General features: G+C 41.6%; 1 protein-coding gene across 2 annotated transcripts in view; it reads left to right on the top strand.

The window, feature by feature from the left end:
- Positions 1 to 10,000, top strand: part of LOC137988480 (E3 ubiquitin-protein ligase Ubr3-like) — a 20,645-nt gene that overhangs the window by 7,093 nt on the left and 3,552 nt on the right. Inside the window, exons 6-10 of one of the 2 annotated variants that reach the window (XM_068834482.1) lie at positions 406 to 495; positions 5,260 to 5,381; positions 6,186 to 6,238; positions 6,929 to 7,068; positions 8,597 to 10,000. The exon at positions 8,597 to 10,000 is cut by the window's right edge and continues 2,136 nt beyond it. The gene's annotated coding sequence lies outside the window, so the exon portion shown is untranslated. Of the gene's footprint in view, positions 1 to 404; positions 496 to 5,259; positions 5,382 to 6,185; positions 6,239 to 6,928; positions 7,069 to 8,596 lie in introns of those variants that run through there. The other variant, XM_068834481.1, reaches the window with a different exon arrangement.

The following is a 10,000-nucleotide window of genomic DNA, read 5'->3' as shown; positions in this document are numbered from 1 at the left end:
CGTGTTTATCAGCAGTTTTCGCCCCAGGCCAATCATGTTCGAGTTGCGTGATGAAAAAATATTAGCAGAAATTCGATGCAAGTAGCAATAAACTTACAATTTTGTTGTGTCACAAGTTGCACAAAGAAAGTTGCGTACTGTAACATACAACGGCACGCAAATTTCTCGATGGGTTTTCGCTGCTTTGATAGTTGCGAGAAGTCAAGTGCTTCGGAATACCTCATGGGTTTTAATTTGGGGGCTAATTGCCCAGCGTCATATAATCTGGAGGCTGGCTGTCCGGGACTAATTGTCCGTGCATGTGGGGTGAATTGTCTGGATTCCGCGACGCTTGTTACAATTTGCGATAGACATTTCCTAGGTGTCCGGAACTTATTTCATTCAATTTGATGCACGTGTCTTTAGGCCGTTTCTTGCTTTGAGATTCCTCTGGGAGAACTGATTCCCTCACAGCAACTTCTCAGAAACATTTGTGAAGACCTTATTCATATTCAGGCGAGTAAACTTATGTTGTTATTGCTCTTAAATATTTTGTTTGATGATACGATTTGTCTCTGTAACCTTTTTCGGATTGTTAGTAGTCGAAAAAGACAACAGCTAGCATTTGGTAGAAGCTGGTAAGGGGCTGTTTACATGATTCCGGAATGACTCTCATTTGAGAACGAGTTCTGTCATGAAACTCATTCTGATATAATGTAAACAGCACTAGAAAGAGCACGTTTACTGTAATAACCCTACAAAGTTTCAGCGTATTAGGTGTTATATCAGCTGAGAGAATGTAAGTTGAAATTTGACAAATTTACAGACTTTTGTATGAGTGGGGGTGTGGCGTATACCCTTAGTCATACAAACTTCTGTAAATAAGGAAGAACCGATGACGAGCATTGAACAGCAGAATGCAAGATACGCAAGTCGGAAGATCATCACAGTTTTGTGAACGTGAATCGAACTCTCGACTGTGCGTTTGCGCTGCACTTGCTCTTCAGCTGTATCGAGAAAGGTTGTCCAAAAGAAGCGTAAGAGCGACAATGCCGGAAGGTAGAATGGGAAAATATTCAGTATGTTGTGAACGCCCATGTTGTGAAGATGCCACGACCGGACAGGAGGTAGTGTGGCCCAGTGGTTAGGGCGCTGGCCTAGAGATCCGGAGATCCCTGGTCCAAGACCCGCTCAGACCACTCGTTGAATTTGTTCCTGGTAGTCCCTGGTTCAACATCTCAGCTGCACTTGTAAATAGCCAACTGGTTTGCCTCCGGCCAGTTGGGATTCTTAACAGTTGTTGTTGTTGTGTTCTGTTGTTTCGTTGATTGTGTTTCATTGGCCCTGAAAAGCCCCTATGGGGCCCGTCAATTAAGTATGTATTATTATTGTATTGTACCTCCTATGGCGAGCTATTTGGATGAAAGAGGTCTTAGGATATAGCGTTGCCTTGATGAAGTGGCAGTACGCGCAGACCTCTGTTGAAGCTCTCTCCCGCCATCACGTTACCAAAACACGTCCAAAAACAAAAGTGTCCATTACCTAGCAAAAACGATGGCTCTGCACGTGCGCCATGATTTTTGGTACATTTCTCAAACTTTCTCTGTGAAACATGACATAAGATAAGCAAGGTTAAAGTATTCAGAATCTTGCTCTCTCCGTGAATTCTAACCCGTTGTTACTAATTCGTGGCCTGGATCATTTGACTGAATTTTGAAACTCACTCACATCTCAATGTCAGTAACACAGCATGAGCATGTATTTCTACGTGACGTTTTCGATAGCACTGCCGTCTTGTTTTCGTTGATTCAAACTGACAGTTTTCCATAATGCCTTTCGGCATTGTCGCGTACGCTTTTATGCTTCTATTGGACAACCTTTCTCGAAACAGCTATATCAACTGAGTTATCAAGCCAGCTAGAAGTTGGTGAATTGGGAGTTCAAGTGCAGCGCTATCACGCGGTGATGGCCTCGAATCCCTGAATATATTCAGGCTTGCTTGCAACTTCGTAAGTTGCTTACCGAGCTGAGGTGATCGTGATCTTCCGGACCTAAATTATTAGAGAGCTTTAGGTGTTAGGTAGGGTTACGTTACAGTGAGCGCGCAAACCAGCGGCATTTTGGCGGGAAAACCGTAATACCGACCTCATGTTAGTACGAGGTTTTGCAAAAATGTCGTCGTGTCAAAACAAGTACACAACGCGGTAGCAGTTTTGGCATTTTTCGATCTGCAAAAAGGCTCAGTTACCAGCAATAAGAACGACTGAGCAACCTATACTGCTAACAAAGAGAAAGATTAATCGTCCGCGTTATAAACTTTCTAAGTCTTTTCGCAGTCAAATCCCGTACTCGTTCTCGTCGTCGTCCTAGAATCCTAAAGGTGCGTAATATTGAAGAACCGATGAGGAGCTCTCGCAAGGTCGACGACGATGGCTCAGTCGAGAACGTCGTCATTAGGGAGTTTAAGCAAAGACTGCAGTTACGGCAACGACAAAGCCACAAAGCCCGCGGGATTGGTAAAACCACCAAAAATACTCGTGCTGCACGTGCAGCACGAACTTCCGTCCATTTCTTAGCCGTACTCCGCAGATCAACAACAGGAGCTTAAGGACGTTCGCGCCAAAATCTTCCTACGGTGAGATTTTCTTCATTTCTCGCCTAGAGTTAGGTCATAAAGTACTTACTCCAAAAAAAAAAAAAATGGGGGTCACCGACTTTGTTTCGGAGAAAATGGCAGTGGAAAAATGCCTTAATTTCGATAAATCTGTCATAATAACGAAAGGTAGCCTCATCTGCTCATCCATCGAACATCCTAAAAATAAACTGTTAGAGTGAAGGTTTCCGTGCATAAGTTTTTAGGGGTGGGATTTTAAGATAATTTCATGCCGCTAGGGATGTCGTAAACAGTAGAGTTCATCCTGGACGAGCGTTTTCGTAACCTCTATCGGTTGCAACCACTACCGGAATTCGATGGCACGAGGAAAGAAAATTAAAAAAAAGACAACTTCTTACGGTGAGATTTTTTTCATTTTATCATATTTTGTAGATAGTAAGTAGAGTAAGTGATTCATGATTAAAAAAATAGGGGTCACCGATGATCCAAGAGAGTAAAATCGATGTGATTTTACGAAGCTCTTGGAAAACTTCGTTTGTCACGTTTTTGCGTGACCTGTCGATCGTTGTAGGGATGAAAGGTTTCTACCCCAAAACAAAGCTTTCTCGAGCACAGCAACAAAGTTTTAAGCAGTCGTCATCTTCATTTGGTTAGTGTTTTGTATAATATTTCTCCATTGCCGTCATGCTCGTCTTCTGGAGTGTGGTTTTTGTGAAATTTAATCGCTGGTTTTTTCCACGCAGGTCCGCATTATTCAAGCCGACGAGGACGAAAATACTGCTCTATTTTCACGAAAGTAAAGGAAAAGAACTTCAAAAACATACATTCGTTTTGAACTTAAGTTCGTATGGTAATAAAAACATTAAAGAAAGAAACAGCCCCATTAAATTTACGCAACGGTTCGTCCTCGAGTTTTCCAAACTTTCAGCCACTACTCGATCAGCAGCTACCTTTTCCAGAGCTTTTCCATCCTCCCGCTCACTTCTCTTCACCGTTTCATGATGATTCGGAAATAAATGTGCCATTCTTTTGCCGGCCTGGAATTTTTTCCCCGGCGTTTTTGTCGCCATGTTATTTTAACTAAATGCTTGAACAATATTTATGAAAGTCAAGTAGACTAGTGCACGACTGATAAAAACAACGCAAACATCAGTCGTGCAGTAGTCTACTTGACTTTCCTAAATATTTTTAATCAATTTTGACTGATCACGATCTTCTCTTATCCAACGCTGGGCGAGACTTATCGTCCACGGTTTCTGCAAAGGTTTTCAAACCTCAACTTCACTAATGCTCGAAGTAATGCGTGACATATTACAGTCGCGTTACCTGCGCAGTTACGTTGCGCACAAACAATTAGCGCGAACGTCCTTAAGCAACGACAACGGCGACGGCAACGAGAACGTCATCTCAAAATATAAATTCGCGTTATTGTAATCGCTTCGTGACTATTTCAACCATTTTAATATGACAAGGGTGTGGTAGTTCCTCAAAAATAACACTGGTCGGAACTGCGCTTAATTTAGTGGAGAAAATGAAAATTTATCCTCAAGTGCTGACTTTCTTCATAAAAACCGCAAATTTGGCGATTTCACGTTTTTGTTTTGCTGACGACGACAAAGAAATGGACAAAAGTGAAAAACGTACGTGCAGAAAGTGCAAATCTATTGTTTTTGCCCACTAAATACGCAAATTTGTGACTTTCTCGTCGCCGTGGCCGTTTTCGTTTGCTGAAGCTTCCTAACGTGAAATCACCCAATTTTAGGTTTTGACCTCGGCAACGTGAGCATATAATAGTAAATATTTTGAGTCATTTTTTATTTTTACTTTAAAACTGTTCGTACCCATCCAGTTACAGGATAATTCACCCGGGCGTAGTATACTAGATGAACAAGACGGACGAATCGCGAAATACTTGTGATATCCGTTGCCGTTGTCCTTGCAAAAACTCCCTACTGTTCCATTTAGGCATGGAAAGCGTGTACCAAGTTTCTAGGAATAAATTTGTTATGTTTGGAGAGAACATGGAAGATATCTCGTCGGGTGTTTACGTCCTCCATTTGGTGATTTCACGTAGTTGTCATAGCGAGAAAGGCAAACATATAACAAAATGTAAAATGGACGTTCGAGACTTGCATAGCCATTGCATTTGTTCCTGACACCCTACCCTGTTCGTGTCGACCCCGTCCTTAGTAATCTTTGCTCCACCTCGTATCTGTGGTTTTATTTTCATGTTAAGGGCTACTATTGTTATTGCGCGTACATTCTGCGCATCTCGAGATACTCGGATTTCCTGTGGGTGGTGCTTGTTAATACAGGGATATTTTTGCGCGGTTCAAAACTATGCGGGGAAAGCAGAACTTAGCAAGTGCTCTTGGTATCTAAAAAGAAAATTGGGGGTAACCACGCATTTTCAGAGATAATTAAGCTTCAATTTGGAAAAGAACGCCATACATTGCTTTGTATTTTAAAGCTTTTTACAAATAATTAATCCACAATATTATTGTGGATTAATTATCTTCGAAAAATGCGTGGTTCCCCGTAATGTTCTTTTTGGATTGCAATAACACTTGTCAAGATCAGCTTTTCCCGTATATTCAGTAAACCGGGCAAAAATACCTTTCAATTAGTAAGCACCGTCCTTAATCCTTCAACATCTACAATCGCAGGCTGCCATTTGTGAAATCCGTGCTGGAAGGTGGGTTCGCAACGGATCCCAAATCAGAAGTCAAGCTCGATTGTATACAGTGTCATTTTTGTAACTCAGGATCTGGACATTTTACTTCTTCAGGTTAGTGCTAGTTTTTCAATTTTGTACTCGTCTGTCGATCTTACATATATTTTTAAAATAGAGAGCTTAAGCACGCGCGTTTTTGAGACGCGGACGACAACCGGAAGAGAATATTTCGCGTGCCAGGGCAGTTGGGTCTCCCAGATTTTTCTATTTGTCATCTCTAATGGAGAAAAGATACTTACCAGTAGTAATGTAAATGTGGTTGTGTGAAGACAAGTTAAAAGGGAAAACAGCTCACTTCCGGTTGTCGTTCGCGTCTCAAAAACGCGCGTGCTTAAGCTCCCTATTAACAGTTAGAGTACGCGTTCGCGTTTTGTGTGGCGCTATAGGGAGAGCCCGCGGAAACTGCAAACCGCAGCGCAGACCTCAAAAAGTAACGCTACCCTCTTCCCGCAGTCAGGTTGGAGTTTTTGGGAAATAAATCAGACTGACTGGGTTCAAGTGTCTATTTTTACTGCAGCTGAGAAAGATTGATTCCTTACACAATTAGTGCTCTATGACGCACACTAATTAATAAGCACATTATATTTTTAACAGGAGTTTTTTAAAGTAAAATACAACACCTGACTAGCTCTTCCGTGTTTGACCGCAAGATATTTTCGAAATTTCAGTCGTATGAATTTGCAGGGCGGTTAAATTTGTTTTCTATAGTTGAGTCTTGCTAAATGCTCTCACCCAAACCATGTGTTTTTAGATGAAAACAAACCGCAACACTATCTTTTTTGTAAAATTAACTCTGACTTTAATTTAGTACCACCCAAAATCTTCATTTGATGTTTTTGCTGTCGCTGCTTGTTGCAGGTCTGTGCCATGTTTTTGGATCCTGATGTCTTCATAGACGTGATGATTGAGAGGTTGGTTTTGATGTGGCTATATATTTGAACCGCTTAATGAAGCGTATTGATATTCTAGATCACTCATCGCAGTTATTAGAGCGACTTTTATGTGACTTTGAAAAATAAACGTAAAAATAGGACGTAACTGTTTACTGTTCATATTAAATTTGGAGTTTTCTTTGCGGGAATAAGGAGAAGCTCTGTTTTAATCTTGCCAAACATTGGTCCCGAAACAAATTGCGACCACTTTTCATTTTCAAGGTCATACGAAAGTCGCTTTGACCGGTTTCTTGAGAAGTAACGACAGGAAAGCCTAGAAGATTCTGGCTTGAAAGGGATTCGATTGAATCCATGACTTCCTCGATGCCGGTCCAGTGTTTAGTTTACCAGTTTGAGCGCTTGGACTCTTTCAATTTGACCACTGTCTGTTTTGTTGTTATGTGGTCTCATCGATCAGTCGTCCATTCAGAAGATTACTCCAAGCCGACCGCTTGGGGGGGGGGTGGGGTTGGCAAGAAATTTCGGCTAGAGAACACCTCTCCCAACCCTCCATTGCGAAACGGAAGTTCACGTTAGTCGGGAGGAGTTACTCTGGAGGAGTGTTCACGGTTGACTATTTTTCGAAAGTGAAATTTGAGACCATTTTCAGTGGTAAGGTGTGGCTAGCTGCTAAAAGGGCTGCGTTGATGTGACTTGCGTTGTGTTTAGTTTCAGCCTCAGACACTGGTTTAAGTTTGGTGTGCCTGTGGTGTCCAACCCTCCCAGTTTCGATGTTGACACTGAAGCCTCCATGGTGGAAGGAATGCTTACTCTACTTGTCACACTCTTGAGCAATCGCCTGCATCTAGGTAATATAGTCGTTTTCAAGTGACTGTCAAAAGTAATTACGCGATCGCAATTGCTACGTTTAGTGATTGGTTTGAAAATCTCTCGATTGGTCAAAGTAACTACTCTGGATTGAAAAGCGCTCTAAATGCAATCTTCATTCTTTATTTTTACCGCATTTGCTCTATATACATTTTTCTCTTTTGTCACAGTTTCTGTGAGCACTTGCAAATCCCAAATATACCAGGTACATATTCTGACGGGAGGAGTTTGAAGCAATCATGTTATAAACGGGAATCCGGCAGTAATCCGGCCCCATCTCTCATTAACCTCCATTTCCTGCAAGTTCCAGTCCAACTGTGAGAACATAGTGGTGAATAGAAAGATTTAGCATTGCCTTTACGTGAAATGGCAAACTGCAAACTCCAGATTACTGCTTATCATGAAAGCATTAAAATTCAGTCTCTTCTTCTACCTTCGTTTTGCAAAGAATTAAGTCATGTGTAACTGCCATCTTTCACCACTTTCTTTGCAAAGAGTCTCCTTCGTTGAACCACCATTAAAGGCAGATGGAAGTCCAAAAATAATCTTTTTTTGTATTCATCCTTCGATTGTTTTAGATTTCAGAAATTATTTCAGCTTAGTTCACTAAGTTTTTCCCACTTTGAAAGGTTCGGAATTGTGGGCTTAATAGGGAGCTTAAGCAACAACAACGGCGACGGGCAACGAGAAAGTCATCTCAAAATATAAATTTGCGTTATTTTAATCGCTTTGTGACTATTTCAACGTTTTTAATATGACAAGGGTGTGGTAATTCCTCAAAGATAACACCAGTCGGAACGGCACTCCATTTTAGGAGAGAAAATGAAAATTTATCCTCAAGTGCTGACGTTCTTCTTAAAACCAAAAACTTGGCTATTTCACGTTGTTGTTTTGCTGACGACGGCAACGAAATGGACAAAAGTGAAAAACGCACGTGCAGGGCGTGCGAAGCTATTGTTTTTACCCACTAAATATGCAAATTCGTGACGTTCTCGTTGCCGTCGCCGTTGTCGTTGCTTAAGCTCCCTAATGTAGCGGCCATGACGTTTGTGGCGGTGAAATGCTCTCAGCCCATATTGACTGCTAAAATCACTTTTAAGACCAAAAATTTGCGTGAAGACAGGAAAAAATGTTCGATACGTCAATTTAAATTTCAACTTCCAAAATCAACTTCCCACCTTAATATTTAAGTTAAAAATCCTTTGTATGCTTTCATTTCTCTTCAAAACAACCACTATCCTTTCATTCCCAAGATCTGAATGTTAATTCTCCCTACTGACTGCCTTACATTTCTTTTTGTGTCAGGCATGGGAATTTTCATATATCTAGAAAAAAAAAAAAAACTCCGGTGATAAATTTCTTTATTCTCGTCGCCATTCTGCTCAACAATGTATTCAGCTTGTGAGGATAAAATTTATGTCAATCACTTTCGGGAGACAAAGGGTTACCGTAATTTCTTATTTGGGTTTCAAGAGCTTTTTCAAGGTAGATTCTCTTTTGTATTCATAGGCCTTACGGAAAAAGAAATCTTACGACAGAAGTTGGTTGCTCAGCTGTGTATGTGGGATAAGACTCACAGTCAATTGGTTGACCTCATATCCTTTGAAACAATAATCTATTTCTGCAGACTTCATACAAAAAGCTGTTATTATGCATGATAAAGTTTTTGACCACTCCTAGGAAGCTGAATGGAGGGGTTTCAATAACTTTTGAAGTAGATTCCGTGGCTAATCAATGTAAGCGGGCTTGTCTTTTACAAGGGTTTGATTGCAAATCAAGGCAGAGTAGCTGACGGTGAGAAGCAAATAGGGAGCTTTAGCAACGACAACGGCGACGGCAACGAGAACGTCACAAATTTGCATATTTAGTGGGCAAAAACAATAGCTTTGCACGCTCTGCACGTGCGTTTTTCATTTTTGTCCATTTCTTTGCCGTCGTCAGCAAAGCAACAACGTGGAATTACCAAGTTTGAATTGTTATGGAGAACGTCAGCACCTGGAGATAAATTTTCATTTTTCTCCCCTAAATGAAGCGCCGCTCGTGACGGTTTCATTCCTGAGGGACTGAAACACCTTTGTCATATTAAAAGGCTTGGAATAGTCGCGAAGTGATCGCAATAACGTGAATTTATGTTTTTACATGACGTTCTGGTTGCCGTTCCCGTCGTCGTTGCTAAAGCTCCCTATTGTCTGACAAACAGACGGCGATATACCGCTGGTGACCGGCTTCTAACTGATGAAACCCCTGCTAACCGTTAGACAAAGTAAAATCTGTTAAGTCTCACTCCCAGTGGGAATCACTGGGTTAATGGAGGGGACATAGTTTTTGACTCCTTAACCCGTGAACTCCTCAGGCACTACAGGGACCCCCCCCCCCCCCTTCCCCTCCTTCCCCAGGCTCACCCCCAGCAGTCAATGGCTTAAGCGCGCGAGGCGTTCTTGAACCGTACACGGAAAGCCGAAAAAAACATTTCGCATGCCAGGAAAGTAGTGTCTCTCAGATTTTTAGACTAGGTGTCACTAGAAGAGAAAAGATACTTGGAAACATAAATGTTGCTGTGTCAAGGCAGGTTAAAAAGGAAAACTGTTCACTTTTGGTTGCCGTTCTTGGCTCAGAAACGTCTCGTGCCTATGCTCCCTAATAGAGGGGTTAAGCATGACGTTTACAGCCAACTGCAAACGGGAAACGCCATGCCCCTGTGTACCATAACCTGTATCACAGTCTACTTCAGAAAGCTACATAAGCCCAGCAGCTGCAGCTACCCCTGCTTCAAGCCCAGTAGTGCGAAGAACAAGCCCCCGAGATATTAAGCGGCCAGCAAGATTTGCAGACTTCGTGTGTTAAAAAAAAAAAAAAAACATTTTGCGTTACATTTGGACATTATTCGCTTATTTTGTTTTGCGAAAGCTAGTT

Source organism: Montipora foliosa, unplaced genomic scaffold (genome assembly GCF_036669935.1).
Source record: "Montipora foliosa isolate CH-2021 unplaced genomic scaffold, ASM3666993v2 scaffold_420, whole genome shotgun sequence".
NCBI lineage: Eukaryota > Metazoa > Cnidaria > Anthozoa > Scleractinia > Acroporidae > Montipora > Montipora foliosa.
Note: the sequence above shows the minus strand (reverse complement) of the source record. Positions and strands in the feature narration are given on the sequence as shown.